Genomic DNA, 16,688 nt, shown 5'->3' with positions numbered 1-16,688 from the left:
GAGTTGGCTCATGCAATGCTAGATTTTGGGCATGCACAACAAGCATCATCAGTAGCGCTAGCACACAGTCCACCCATCAAACCCCCCCAGAAAAAAAAAACATTCCATTATCATTAGCAGTTGTGCCAATTGCCATGTCCCCCATTGGTTGGAGTCTTGGATTTCCTATGGCTGCCAGGTATGGGTAGGATGATGCGGTGTCTTACAACTGTCATTGATTGACTTACCCCCACTATGTCTGTTGTTGATGGAGAAAATGTGTGAGCATATCGTCATGGTGAAGTGAAATGATAGCAGTCTCTTAGGCCAATACATCTCACGTGCAATGCTAATGCTATGTGTGTGTGCACCACGTGTGTTTTCCTTGCATGCTGTGCATGTTGCATCTGCATCTTCAGTGGAATAATGTATCTTCAGTGGTCTCTTACTTAAGGGTAAAATTGCCATGAGAATGAAGTTTATACAACCAAAGGAGGACCATGTTTTTAATTGAACCCGTGCATTGCCATGTAAAGGGCATGTGAATTTAAGCAGCATATCATGTAAACGTTTGCCTAAAGAATAGATCAATTCACTGGACCCATGTGGGCTTGTGCATGTGCATCATATTTGACACATTGGAGAGTCTGCTACATCGTATTTCCATCAAACCATATCAACTTGTATTGTGTTGCTGCTCCCATGTGGCTACATGCTTTCAAGATCCTAACAAACATGACCAAATTTGGACGGATGACCTTGTGTTGCATTCATTTAAGCAATTAAAAGCTTTTTGCCATGCCTAGGCCTCTATGCTTATTGCATAGTTGAGAGCAGGATAATGGCTACCATGGTTGTGAGGATGAAGGTATCAACATTGGATTGGTGGTGTTAATCTATCTTTTTACCCAACCAAAGTGACAATTATAAATCTCTTTAATATAGACCTGATAATGCAACATGATTTTCACATTAACCGGAAGATTTTGCATTAAAGGAGAAGAGGAGGTCATGGCCAAGGATTCATGCTTGGACAAAAGAGGATGTAGGGATGGTTGTTTGAGCCTTGTGAACCTTGTAAAGGGAGCCAAGTCCAAAAGCACCCAAAGAAAGTGTACATGTAGATGGATAGCGTAGCATGGTGTCCATACGCAAGAAACCCACATGACCTATTTTTGCAACCACCAGTGCGCTTAAGCAATATTGTCACACTTTCTACAAATTAATTTACCATGTGGCAAGCTATCTCGCAAAAGTAGTGGTAGGAAAAGAAAGGGAGATTTTGCATTAATTTTCAAAAAATAGTGCTAGGGCGGTTGGCAATAATATTTTGTTGCAATTATTTTTAGGTCTCACTTCACATTAAAAAATTTGATTTGATGGTTATAATGGCATATGCAAAAAACCGACTCTATAACTTGCAAGTTTCAAAGGAGTCAACTTTGGTCTAGATGGCACACGCAATAAGCTTATTCCAAAATCTTGGTGCCTTGCTATCTAATAAAAGATGCTCCTCTAGCAACATTGAATGTTGTAATTGCATAACAAAAGCATCCTCAATGCCACATATGCAAACACAAATAGCTTATATGGAGCTCTCTCTCTCTACACACACACACACACACACACACATGCACACACGCATGCACGTGCACACACACATGCACACACACACATAGAGGCATGCACGCACCTAGGCATGCATGCACACACACACACACACACACACACACACACATATATATATGTGTATATATATATATATATATAGCTCAAGGTGAAAATGAGAGCACTAACACTACACAAAGATAAATTAGGATAGCATATTGGTTTTGAAAATAAAACATATAAGTACATGGGTCATTGTTTGCTTGGGTATAGCCATTTTTTGTGAGGTTCAGGGACTTTTATGTATATAGGTATCTTGCATGACCCATAAATTATGCATTGCTCAATAGAATTTTGCAAACTTTGTCTTCAAGTTGTAATACACATTCCAATATTGAACATGAGATCAAAAAATCACAAAAAATCATGAAATAAGGATTTGAAACGAGACCCTTGAAGCATTACAAGTGCTATGTTGCATGTGAAGCATGCATCCTGAAGACTATAGGATAAAGCAATTTATTCAAAAACATCAAAATTTTGTTCTATATATAAATGCAACCAAGAAATCATTCAAAAGTACACTATGTGAGCTCTTTCTCAACCCAAGGACACACCTAAATGATATCATTATGCATGGCTTAATGGGCTTCCAATGTTGTGCCAAAGTGATGCATACCCATTTGAAGGAACGCTCAACTTTTTTTTTATTTGTTGAAAACCAAAACGGATTGAAAATTTGGAATCCAAACTATTGGGACTATGCATGGTGGTCTTAAAACATTGATAGTTGTTGGTATTGGTATCTAGATTCACCCTAAAATGGAAGAAGTTAGAAAAGTGCAATTTGTGTATGTGCAAAGATATTTTAATAAATCCAACACTATTTACAATTTTGAATTCTTTCTTTTCCATGCACTTGCTTGCTATATGGCTCATAAGCGTGCCAAAGGTCACTACATTTAACAATACATAGCATCAAGCCCGATAGCATGCTCTTTGGCCTATTTGTGTTTTGAAGAATTTTAGGCCACATTGCACTTGTTTGGGATATCCAATTCTGCTGACGTGTATCGTCGGAGCAGGAAAAACCGGCGGCTAAAATATTGCTACTCCCATGAATTTTGAATTTTTACACATCCCGCCCATCAAATCTTGGAAGATTAAGTACCTGCAACCTGCCACCACCTTGTAAATGCCCTGCAACCCGCAAGCACCTCGACGTGACCTTACACAGACTTTGGTCTGCCATTTTCTTCTTTCGGGTAAGTTGTATTCTATTATTTTCTTGCCTCGCCAGCTAGCCTCTCTGCATCTATTCTGGACTTGATCGTGGCCATGGCGTCAATGGCAACATGCAACTCACTATTAGATATAAATGCTCCACTCTTGTGTAACTATGCGGGAACTAGCTAACTCTACTTGTAAGCCCCCCATATGAGGAGAAGGCATTTGAGTAGCTCGGTTATCCGGTAGGTCCTGATTTGGACACTAGATGGGGGCCATGTGTGGCCTAATGGCTGGACGGCTTCAGATAGAGTTGGCACACCACCAACTAGGCTACATACAAGTATGGGAAGGCATCCCTTGACTGACCGCAATGAGGGTAGATGGAGCATTTCCCGGGGCAGCCCACTCTCGAGTTGCAGGGCCCGTTTGGAGCCTCAGATGATCTCAGATGGCTCTAGGCCGACGGCGATCATAGGCTAGTTGCTCTGTTTTGCGCACCGATTCTATCGTATGGTCGGTGGCTTATTTCGAGACTGACCCCTAGTCGACCGTTTTGGGCGGACTGGGTCGATCACCCAATTGAGCCTAACCGACTACGACTGGTGGCTATATAAGGGCAAGCATGTGAAGCCCATTTCATCACTGGCTACAGCAACCCTAATTCCTTAGCATCTAGCCTCCGTCTTCTACTGTTTCCAGCACGCCATTGAAGCTTCTTTCATAGGAGTGCATGATTGGGAGGCAGCGCCATCTATTGTATCAGTTCTACAGTAATCAAATTTTTGATTCTCCATACTATCTTATTTTCTCTCTTGCGTACGAGATCCTGTTATCTGTTGAGCACAGCCATTGTATTATTTTCTTACACTCACCATGGCTTGCAAGAGAAGCTGATAGAGGCCACCAGATAGGAAAGCCAAAAAGTCAGGTCAAGGCATAAGGAACAAAGTGCGGGTCGAGGAAAGCGCTGACAACGTATCAAATCCACAATGGGAGACACTTTTGCAACATCTACGAAGGGAGAAAGATTGAGAAGAAAGAAGACTCCTTACAAAGCAGTAGCAAGAAGCAATTGCAGATGCATGCATTCGATCATTGCCATCAGAGCAAAGAGCACGAGATTTGGTGTCATGATTGGTGGGAGCATTCGAGGCAACAACATCAGGCCATTCAGGTAATTACTAGTCTCGAGTCTTCACAAGATTTATCCTGCACCCTAAAGTTTGTAGAGTAACAACTCCACCAACACTTCGGGAGATGCATGCCCAAGAGGTGATGCTCTCTAACCGAGTGAATTCATAGCGTGTGCATTCCTTATGTAAGAAAAGTCTTATGAAATTTGTAAACTTGCCCAAGGTTGTTTGGCGCTAGCTTCAATTCAGGAAGCCTTCCTTTCAATCTTTCAAACTTCCTTTTTTTAATTCCTTTTTTGTGAATGTAGAAGTTTAAGCATGAATTCATGTAAGATTCACCCAAGGATTTCAAAAGTACAGTTTTTTAAAATATAGTACATACTTTTCAATAAAAAAGTACATCGTCACATTCTAAATGCAAAAAGCACATTTTTTTCCAACTGGTCAAAGGTGACCTATTGACCAAGAAAAGACCGTGCGGTATCTTGATAATTTATTGTGTTGTATGGCCAATATAGCACCGTATTTTCCTTAACATGCTGCGCAACATGGGCTTATATGATGCGGTATCCATCACACCATAAGGTATCATGCTATGCCATGCGATAAATCTTAGGGCGCCACGCATTGCTACTAGGGATGTTGTTACATGTTTCCTATTCTAGCCTCTACCACATGATAGGTTGATAGTAGATAGTGACTTTACATCGATTTCTAACATTTAAACAAACATTTTGCTCAAATGAGAAATATCTGGTTTCCTACCAGTATACATCTCCTCTGGCGTCATGCCATGTATTGCTCCAGTGGGAGTCCTGTTCATTATGTAAACTGTTGTAGCAACTGCTTCAGCCCAATAATAATCTAGTAGGCCTTTTTCATTTAGCATGGCCCGAGATACCTCTCCAATATGACTGTTTTTCCTTTCTGCAAGTCCATTTTGCTGTCAGGTATGACTGCATGAATATTGTTGCTTTATGCCATGCTCCTGCAGGAACCTTGCAAGCTCATTTGAGAGGTACTCTCCCCCTCCATCTGACCTTAGGCATTTTATTTGCAGGCCTGTTTCTTTTTCAACCATAGCTTTAAAAACTTTGAAATGCCCAAACACTTCACTTTTCTTTTTCATAAAATACACCCAAACCTTTCTGCTGTAGTCATCAATAAAAGTGACAAAATAATGATAGCCTCCAATAGATGCAGCTTCAGTAGTCCACACATCAGAGTGGATTAATTCCAATGGCCTCTTACTCTCTTGAACATGTCTAGGAAATGGTTTCCTTGCCTGTTTTCCAAATTGACAGGCTTCACATACCTTATGCATTTCTGCAACCTTGAAATTAGGCAATCCTGCAACAATATTTTAGGCCTGCATTGATTTAAGTCGTTGTACATTAACATGACCAATGCATTTATGCCAGATATCAATATCTGCAACTACACCGGTCCCATGTGCAAACATTGCTGCACTCAATTCAGGCATGTCTACATCCAACGTAAACATCTTGCCCTTCTTCTTTCCTTTTGCTATCAAGCGACTATTATTTTTCATATCCTCAACAAAGCATCCATGAGGATTAAATCTGACTTGCAAGCCCTGCTCAACCATTTGACCAATAGAAACCAGGTTCTTGGTGATATTTGGGACATGAAATACATCAGACAGGTATTTCTTTTTCCCATCCTGCATAGACAAAGGAATTTTACCAATCTGCACAATAGGATGTGCAGTATCATCACTAGTCTCCACAAATCCTGGTCTAAATCCTGGTCTATCCATTGTCCTTGCATCCTGCATCCAATCTGCATGACCTGCCATGTGGTTTGACGCACCTGAGTCAACATACCACACATCATTTCTTTCTTCTACACTTGTCACAGAATTGGTCATGTGCTGCATCATAAATAGATGCTCATTTCTGTCATCACCCTGTCTACTAGAAGATGCATAATTGCCTTGCTGCAATTTTCCATTCATAATGTTATTCTGCTTTTTGTAGCAGTCTTTAGCCATACGACCCATTTTACCACACTAGTAGCATTCAACATTGCTATTTGCATTTTGGCCTCTCTGCCATCCACCACGACCTCTTTGGCTCCCCCTGCCTCTAGAGTTACCACGTCCTCCTCCAAAGGACTGGTTTTCTTGAGTTTGCTGCATATTCTAATTTCTACCACGGCCTCCAGATCGGCCTCTTCTACCTCTGCCTCTATCTCTTCCAGCATTTGAGTAGAAGACAGTTTCTTTAGAAGTTCCTCCTGAAGAAGATGCACCACCATTTCTTTGCTCTTCAGAAATTAGAAGAGCAAACAACTCCTCAAAATCAGGAAATTTTTCACGAATGGCAATGGATGTCCGGAACTGTGCATAATCCTTTCCTAGACCATTCAAGGTCATAGAAACTAGATCATCATCTTCCACTGGCGACCCAATGGAAGAAAGTGCATCCGCAATTTTCTTCACCTTCATGTGTTAGTCATTGATGCTCATATTTTCTCTCTGCACATTGTGTAACTCTTGCTTGAGCTGCATTTTCCTGGCTTGCGTATTTGTGCTGTACATTTTTGCCAAAGTATCCCATGCCTCCTTTGGCGTACTTGCATCCTGAATATGCACAATCATAGAATCTGAAATACTGATAGACAGCCAGTACATAACTTTTATGGCTCTCTCATGCCATCCTTTAAATGCCTGCATTTCCTATTGATTGGGAACATTAGGAAGAACTGGTTCTTCTTCATTTCCTGTAATGAACTCCCAATAGCCTTTTCCCATAAGGAAATTCGTCATTCTAAACTTCCATGCTTGGAAGTTGTTCTTGTCAAGCTTTTCAGTGACAATCTGTGAAAGAGAATCAGATGCCATTATAGAACACTGCAAAATATTCTGTCACTGCAAAAAACACAGCTTCTGCCTCACACGGGCAAATCTGCGAAACTGACGAAAGTGGTATTTGACCACACAGTCACTTCCTAGTGATGATTTTTCATCAACAGGCAATAAGGATGATTCTGTAACTCCCAATATCTGTGCGCACAGGCATACGATGCAATTTTTGTGGCAACTTTTCACCGACCTGCAGAGCAGTGGTTGTACAATAAAAACAGGGCCTTTTTTTTAGTGCCTGCGGAGAACTTCCACCTCCAAAACAGGCCCCGAAATGGCCTCAAATTAGAAAAATAAAGTCATCTGGAGCTTCGCCCTCTCTTGCAGCATATATTGCCCTCTCGCTACACTGCGAAGGGCATCTCAATCTGAGACAAAACACTCTTGCACTTTCCGGCTGTGCTACCTACAGAGATTTACTCCCAAACTTGAAAAAGGAAAGCAACACTGGTCCTCTTACCAGGACACCGTGAACTTGGTTTGCTTTCTTGAGCTCCTTACCACGAACCAGGCTCTGATACCATGTGAAAATAGTGGGAGAGAACGAAGGAGTCTCACTTGCAGCTTTCTCACAGACACAATGGGGGAATACGCACAAAGGTGGAGGCTGAAAACAGTTTTCCTCTTCTTAGTTGTGAAAGCCAAAAGAACTCTAGTACAAAGAAATAGAAGAACTCTATATGTGGGTCTCAAACCAAACTCAGCTAACTAAGGTGGCATACTAACTGAGCCACGAACTAGAGTACATAAGGATAGCTGTCATCCAACTATTATTCATGGGCGGTGTACCAATTACATCTCCAGCTAACAAGTCGGTGATATAAATGCACAACTGTCACCCTGGCATATCACGAGTGGAGCTCGATATCTCAATACTATCTTCACCGACATTTCATTTTTGCAATTGATTTAGACAGTGATTTCACATACAGTTTTGAGTACATTTCTTGCACCATGTCTAGGACTAGCAACCTCAATTTGGAGGCATCTGCTAAGTTAGACAATTCCAATCACGGCACATGGAAATACCGAATGGAGACCATTCTTGTACTTCAGGACAAGTGAGAGTATGTTGATGGGTCTACACCTAGACCATTGGATGATCCAGCCGCAGCACCAGCAGCATGATCTACAGCTACATTAACATTGACCGGACCTATAGCAGATCCTGCCATTGCCTAAGAATAGGTGGAATGGGACAAGAAAGACAAGTATGCATATCATTTGATCAAGCAAAATGTGCAAGATGTCATGCTAGGACAACTCAACACAGTCAAGACATCAAAAGAAGCATGGGATATGTTCGCAACTCTCTACAAGTCTAAGAACACTTCCAGGATTCTCACACTAAGAAACCTGATCAACCAGAGTTTCCACAATAGCAGTGAAACCATTCATGCTTATGTACTCATGATCAAGGATTACAACAATCAACCTGCAACAATAGTAGCATGAGACACCATGAATCCTATAGAAATGGTTCAAGTCATCCTAAATGGACTAGGAGAGGGATACAAGAATCTAGTCCAGAGTATTGCCATTCAACAGAAATTTCTGACATTGGAAGAACTCCAGTCAGTCTTACTTGGTGAAGAACTCTAGATGCAAGCCTTTCATACACACAAAGGTGATTCCAATGATTAAGCATTCACAACTTCAGATAGAAGTAGAGGAAGAGGCAGAGGCAGAGGCAAATCATTCCAACGAAGTGGGAATTATCAGCAACAAAGTTAGCATCAAAGTGAGAATCAAAATCAACACCATCCTCAACAACATCAACATTATCAAAGAGGAAATCATTTCAACTGAGAAAGATTCCAAGGACAAGGGAATGCATCCACCAATGTGTCAAACATTCAATGTAACTACTATCATAAGTTTGGACACTATGAAAGAGATTACTACAAGAAGCAGTACGACCAAGGCAATCAATCCCAGCGGCAATCAAGGAAATTTTTGAGAAAGAGGAAATCATCATGGTGGACACTCGTCACATTCATTCTGCCAATGAGCCTAAGAACATGTTCCTTGCAAGAGAGGATATGCAGAACACTGAAACAGTGTATCTTCACATAGATTGTAATTCAAAAGGGGAATACAATTATAAAGTCGACTAAGCAGAATGTTATCTACACTGCAAATCACACCCCGAATCCAGTTCAAGGGAAAGTGCAAAAGTTTCAAGAAGAGCTTGAATAGAGGCAAGCATGAGAGCTTGCAGAAGACCTCAAGGTCGAGCTACAAGGGACCTATCTATAGCAACTAAAAGAGCCTGCCCTGTGTGACCATGAAGCGGGTTGATTATTCTAAGAGGCGTCCATCTATTGCAACCTACCTTGGACCTAGCTCATACCCTTGATTTTCTAGTACATCTTTGAACAACTGACTGCCATGATGTAGAGGCCCTTGGCCTCTATAGGGAATGAACCCACGAGAGACTCTCAAAATAGAGATCAAGAAGATACACGGAACAAGAATGAAGAAAGATAACTGATTCATTTGATGCTCTTGCATTGCATGCATATATATAGAGAGAGGTCTATGCCCCTTCATTGCCCACACACGTGCCTCTTGGTATTCCCATGTGCACACACCTCTTGGCATCCCCACTTAGGGCTAAACCCGTGTGGTTTTAGGCCCTACACATGGCACTCACGATGGATTGTGTGAATCACACAATACACAAATATCCCCTAAGTGAAAGTCAGATGCCAACATAGTGCATGTGAATAAAAAGAAATACAAACTTTTTAGGCAACACCAAGGCAATGGACCTTATGTGAGTGCATGAATGATTACAAAGTTTTCATATAATGCCATAAAATAGCATGGAATGCCGTGATTATGAAGAAACTCCAACAATGTCGATGTAGATCATGCCTTTCCATTGCAAAATAGTTGCACCAATAATTGCCCACACACTTGCAATCTGCAAAACACTGCACTCTTCTTTGCCGCATCACCTCAAAAAACTGCAAGCTGCCCCTCCATAATCAGATGCCAACTGTAGGCGCTCCATCCGATCTATTTTTGAGTCGGTATGGCCCCATTGCTGCATCTGCCTCCATCTCTTGGGCAATGTACAACTACCTTGGTTCACTTTAAGAAGAACTAAAGTGTATTCTTATGCAAGTGAAATAAAGAGTAAGGCACAAGAAATTTCTCCTCATTGTTGCTTTGCTGGAAGCTGCACCAAGTGCAAAGAAACCACCACCCTCAGAGATATCTTTGCACCACAGGAATGTAAGTACACGGCTCCCCACTACATCTCCCACGGCTTCATTGTACTGGCATTATGAAATCAGGGCAAAGAATGCTCGTAATGTCTTTTCTCTACCGAATGTCTCTTCCCTACGTGATTCGCAACACATCAGCAGCTTCTTGCATAGTCGTATGAACGTGCATGCTCTAGATTTGCCAGTTGGCTGTAGTGGCTTGGCCTTCATGCTTTGGATTTGCTTAGAATAGCCTCTCCGTCTTCACTTTCTGGCCTCAATGGCCTCATCTAATCCGCACTCCTCATCAACCGCAACTCGATCCCCGTCGTGCTCTTGTCTCCGCAGTCATTACAGCAGCAAGGTCACACCCAACCACGCTTGGTGCTTCACATCCTTCTTTGAACTATTTGCGGGTCTGCATGTCACCATTGCATGACGCTGCACTGGCTGTTACTGATGATAAAGAAGAAGCCGCATTTCACACACAGAAACTATGCATCACAACTTGGCATCAAGACCCAGCACACACCAACTGCTCCAGGCTCTTGTATGCTTAAAACATGCCACTTCGAACGGCAATCCATCTCCGCGCAATAAGACCCCGTAGCACAGAACTACGTAGCACCTGCAACAAAGACCTCCGCAATCACCTCCAGAGACCGCAATCGCATCTTTTATATGCATGTCCATTACTGCAACTCCCACATGAACAGCCTAGCCTCCCGATGGTTTGCCGGTACAAGGCACTCCACCATCCATAATCAGGTCACCTTTGTTCCCAGCGCTCCCCGTAACAATGCTCTTCTGAAAACTCTGATTGCATGGGAGATGACGCGTTCCACATTGGCCATCGTCTTCCTGAGGTAGGTCGCAAAGGACGCTGGGTAAAGCAGGGAGAGAGAGAGAGAGAGAGAGATCATAACGCATTAGAATCACTTGCAGCTTATGCTTCATTCATCCCAAGGCCAATCAGCAAGAACCTTGTGGTCGCCAATGTGTAGAGGCCCTTGGCCCCTACAGGGAATGAACCCACGAGAGACTCTCAGAATAGAGATCAAGAAGATACACGGAACAAGAATGAAGAAAGATAACTGATTCATTTGTTGCTCTTGCATTGCATGCATATGTGTAGAGAGAGGTCTATGCCCCTTCATTGCCCACACACGTGCCTCTTGGTATTCCCATGTGCACACACCTCTTGGCATCCCTACTTGGGGCTAAACCCATGTGGTTTTAGGCCCTACACACGACCTCCAAATGAGCAGCGGGGCAAAGGCTCCATGAACACACCTTAACATACCTTCACCAAGTCGCCTCCCACAGTGGCCACCTCCAGCCATGGCTCTATCAGTTGCTCACGATGCTCCTACACGCCTTCAAAACCCAAGCTCCGTCTACATAGCCCGTCTAGTCGGGCTCTATCGTCCCCATAGCAGTGCCCAAAAACTCTAGTCATGCATTGACCGGCAAAGCAAGCAAGCATCTACGACCCACAACCAACTATGAGGCTTAGTGACCATCAACCAATGGGTCGCTCCACCAACGGACTCCACATGCAAGCTTCATTTGCCAATGCAATCCACCAACAAGCTTGTGACTGCCAAGACTCTACAACGCCTCCGCTCTAGCAACCCCCGAATTCGCAGTCCACCAATCCTACCATCTACGCTTCAGTCTCCGCATGCAACGAACCAGTTCCGCAGAGCTCCATCAACATCAACCACCTCCCCACCGTGTCGCCATCGTTGGTGCAGAGAAGACTCAAAGTTTTTCTTTTTTTCTTCTCTAAGGTGTAACGTTAGGATACATGGCAACCCCATGGCAAAGACACGTGGCAGATAAGCCCATGACCTGGGTTAAGTTTATGGTTAGGTTCAACTGCTTGGTTTAGTTAGATCATGGTAAAGTTTATGTAGCCTTGGGTTAACCTAGTTGGGCTAGAAGATTGCCACGTGGCATAGGGCCACCTTAGCACAGTAACCCCTTGCCAAGCACAATTTGTAAGCTGCATGTGAACAGCCTGTGCCACATCATCAAAGGCCACCTCTTCCTCCTAAAAACTTCGACCAACTGCAACTTTCAATCCAAAAAGAATTTGCACACACTCTAAAAGGGAAAAGTGATCATCTTTTTGAGCTCTACATGCCTGTTAAGTTAGAATCATTGTTAGCAATTAGACACTACCAAAGTTGAAAGTTTATTCAACTAGTAAGACCTTTGCAATGACGATACGCACCCCAACTATTGAGAAGTTCATTGGGGAAGGCTTTCACACTTAATCTACACAAATGAGGTATCTCTTGATGCATCAAAAGCTTGGAAGATTGTAAAAGAAGACATACCCACTGCACAAAATGAAGCTTGGAAGGAAAAAGACAAAGTAGCATTATCACTCATTGGCTTGCACTTGGGTCCAAACATAATTCATCATATAGACTCCAAGGATCATGCCAAAGATGCATGGGATGAGTTGAACATAGTGTTTGGTGCAAAAGCCAAAAACCAAGAAATTCATCTTAAGATTGAATTCTATGGTTTTCACATGAGCTTCAATGAATCCATGGCACAATTTGTCAACAAAATCAAAACAATTATGACCCAACTAGAAGTCATAAATGCAAAATTAGGGGAAAAAGATGCACTTGCAATCCTTCTTAAAAGCATGACTATAGAGTACAGTGCACTGACAACCACTTTGAAGAATCTCCCAGATCCAAAGTTTGAGGAATGTGTATCCTCTCTTCTTGAAAAAGAAAGAGAGTTGAAAGGCATCGACATCTACATCAACATGCAACAGCAATAATGAATAACAAGCATTGTTCAGTAAAACATCAACGAAGTGTTACCATTGCAGAAGGATGGGTCACTATCAAAGTGACTGCAGACTGAAGAACAAACCAAAGTGTCACCATTGCAAGAAGCTAGGACACAAGGAAGAAGATTACAAATTGAAGAACCAACAGGTCAACTACATGGAGTCATCATCAAGCCATTAGCAAACCTGACCACCTAAGAGTAGCCATGTAAGCACCCAGGGGAGGATTTGATCTTGTAACTCACATCTAATCACCTTGCAGTAGCAAATGGATCATGGCACCAAGGGAAGGTGTTGAGATATGGTGCCATGTGCACATATTAGAGGCTAAGGTATGGTATAGGAATGTATTAAAGTAGCCACCCTAGGATGTGGACTACATGATGTGAGGATGTGGATCGAGGACATCCACAAGGAGAGATGTGGATCAGACGATCCCACAAGTGTTAACTATTCGAAGGGATCTCTCAATATAAGAAGCCTTCTTGTATTGTTGAAATAGATTGAGTGTTTTCTACTCTATGTCTCTGTCATGGTGTTTTGGTCCTCCTTGATCTCTCACTTTTATACAATATGTACAGCATGATCTGGCGAGCATTTTTATTTTTTGGATTACCTCCAGATTCCCCCTAGATCAAAAGTTATGACTCTTCAAAGGATGGCCAATTTTTGATCCCCATAGGGTGATAAAAAATGATGATGTGGCATGGAGCATGATAAAAAATGATGATGTGGCATGGAAGATGATGTGGGAGACTGAGGTCACATGCTAAAAGCAAATTGTGCCTGTGAGGGTGTGCTGAGGTGGCACATGGTGACATGGCTCTACTGACTAGGTAGGCTCAGGTGACATGGCACTTGCCACATGTCATGATGATAGGGAAAATTGATGATGTGGCACACAGCCCATGGTGATGCAGCACTAGGTCCGCCTTGATCATGCAATAGTTGAGGCCTACAAGTTGACATGGCAAATAGTGCTGATGTGGTAGTATGCCACGTGTCAACTGCTTGATCACACGTCAGTGTGTGGTGAGGTTAAGGTAAGGATGCTCCCTCTTTGCCATGTGTCATAGCCGTGAGGTTAGCAGAATCTTTGAGATTCTAAAAGGATCTTGGAGATTCCATCATCTTCTCCATTGATGTCATGGGAGGTTTTTGTTTACAGAGAGTTTTCCTTACAGGTGCTATGAGGTCATCTCCGGTGGAGGAGGTGGAGGCTGAGCGTGTTGTTGAGGTAGTTGCATGGAACTGTTGAGGCAGTTGCATGGAGTAGTTGTTGTAGTCTCTTTTAGCTTGCATGCATTCTGGCTACCCATGAGGGTCGTTGCCTTGCTCCCGTATTTATTGAGCTCGTTTGCTATGGCGAGGTGCTTTGTGGCGCTGATGGCATAGGCGTCAATGGAGCATGGGTGTTCACAATGCTTCTACTGTTTGCTTTGTGATGGTGAGCCAACGACAAGATGCTCATGGAGCATGGTTGCTACCGCATGCAGGTCGGCTAACCTTTAGTCAAGATGAGGTCTCGTAATGGAGTTGAAGGGTGCTATTGGTGGGTAGCTGAGTCGTTGAGTTATGGATCACTTCGTGAGCTTCCTTTGTTGTGGAGTAGACGTGGAGGTCTCCAGCTCGTTTGTCATGTCATAGTTGGCATTGTGATGATGAAGGCAAGGCTGCAAGGTCATTTTCCATTTTGCCTTAGTCGCTATAGGAGTGCATCTATCGATTTGAGAAGGCGTGTTGGAGTTGTTTGGCCATTAGTTGTTGTAGAAGGTGGAAAGGCTTGCTTTGCAAGATCATGGAGGACGGGCTGCCAGTTTGATTACCTTGGCCGGTTGTAGTTGGAGTGCCTTAGCTGAGTCGAAGGGTTGGCTTATAGAGCCATGGAGGTTGTGATCAAGAGCTACTGTGAGAGCGTGGATGAGGATGAGCCGTTCAGTGAAGAAGGTTGATGGCTATTCGTGAGACGTTTGTGGCAGCTGGAGGCACACATAAGCTCGTTGCACAATCAGTCAACCGGGTGGAGCTTGTATCGTTTGTTGGAGTGCTTTCCATTGTTGATGGAGGAGGCCACATTGAAGCTGAGAGCTTAGTTGCAAGGGTTGTCGGTGTAGAACACAGGTCTTGTCAAGGCGTTATTATAGGAGCCTTCGTAATTTGGGGCTAGAGCCATTGGGCTAGTGCTAGAAGGTGCCCAACAAATGAACTCTTGGCTAGGAGGTGCCGCGACCAAGAGGTTGAAAGCTCAGCTATTGAGGCGTTGTATTCTAGGAGAGCTGAGGAGCCATGAAGGCATTGAGGCTTGTTGGAGAAGGTGTTTGAACTAAGTCAAAGCAAGGTATAACTCTCTCTAACAGAAATAAAGAAACCTCTCTTAAATCTCTCAAAAAATGGACATCATCACTCAAGAGAGGATATCTCGAGCTGCAAGAAGTGGAATCTCAAATTGAAGATGAGAATGAGCTCTATGATGAGAGCTAGAGATTGAGAAAATTTCCTTGGAGAGGGGTTGTGCCTTGACTGAGCAAGGCCTTGCATGCCTTGATGGAACAAGGGCTTTCACTCTCTCTGATGGAAATATCTCTCAAAGGAGGATGCCTCACAAAGGAGGGTTTGACACTCGTGAAGGGAGTGGGAGCACCTAGTGCTCTAATACCATGATAGCAAAAGTGAGAGAGGGAGAGAGAGAGGAGTGCACACAAGATACTAACTGTAGGGTTAGGGTTTCCCCCTATGCCCTATGTAGATAGTACAATCTACACTATATTTAACATTCCATACTGCCTCCCCTCCACATTTGGATGTCCTCAATCTCATCCTCCTCCACCGACTCATTTGTTACCTGCCTATCTTCCTTCTTCCCCATGGATCTTGAGAACAAATTCTTCGAATTTGAAAGGGACCTGAGCTTCAAACGGAGTAGGAGATCTCAACTCAGTAAGTACCTCAAATGCCACCTACAACAACGGCTGCAATGCCTCCCTCCCAATCATCCAAGAAGCATGCACCAGCTCCAACACAAGGGGAGTACAAGGTCGTGCGATCACTCACACACTCCCTGCTCGGGGAGGCATTCCATGATCCGGAGGTAGAAGCATCCCTGGTGCAGATAGGTCTCAAGCCATTGGCGGACTGCCTGCCATGTCACGTCAACATGAAGTTGCTCGGGGAGTTCTCAACACGTACAACTCCAACTCGCATGTCGGTGTACTCCGTGATGCAACAAGGATCCCCACTTCTGATGTGTGCCTTTGGCCTCCAAGTCATTACAGAGAAATATTCAAATAAGAAGAATCTACATGAGCCCCTCATCAAAGTCTACAACTACGGCAGGAAGAAGAGCAAGGGCCATATCTACTTCTTCGAGCTAATAGTGCCCGAGCTAGTGGGGAGAAGTCAACAAGAGTGCTTTGGTGGTTGACCCATATTAAGAACATGGACCACCATCAGTCCATAGTACTAAACGTCCTCACTAGGCTGGCGGAGCTTAGGTCACCAACTGGGCTGATTATTTATGCATGAAGATGAGGGAGGACCTAAAAACATAGGGTCACATCTTGTTGGAGCAACAACCACCCATATGTTGGAGCAACAACCATGGTCATGTCCGTACTTTACCATATGTTGGAGCAACAACCACCCATCAGTTATAGATTGGACGATAAGGAATCCACGGGACATGCCCCAATAGAAGAAGAGCTAGTCGTGGCCCCCCCGAAGAGGCTTAGAGTTGATTCGAGTGCTACCCCCTCCAGTCATCCCATGCAATAGCCACTTGATAGTCAACTACAACAGCAATACGAAGACCACTAGGAGCA

The sequence above is a fragment of the Dipteris shenzhenensis genome, chromosome 11 (genome assembly GCF_047967505.1).
Source record: "Dipteris shenzhenensis isolate YYH24624 ecotype China chromosome 11, Dip_SZ_1.0, whole genome shotgun sequence".
In the NCBI taxonomy this organism is placed as follows: domain Eukaryota; kingdom Viridiplantae; phylum Streptophyta; class Polypodiopsida; order Gleicheniales; family Dipteridaceae; genus Dipteris; species Dipteris shenzhenensis.
This window is presented reverse-complemented; position numbering follows the sequence as displayed.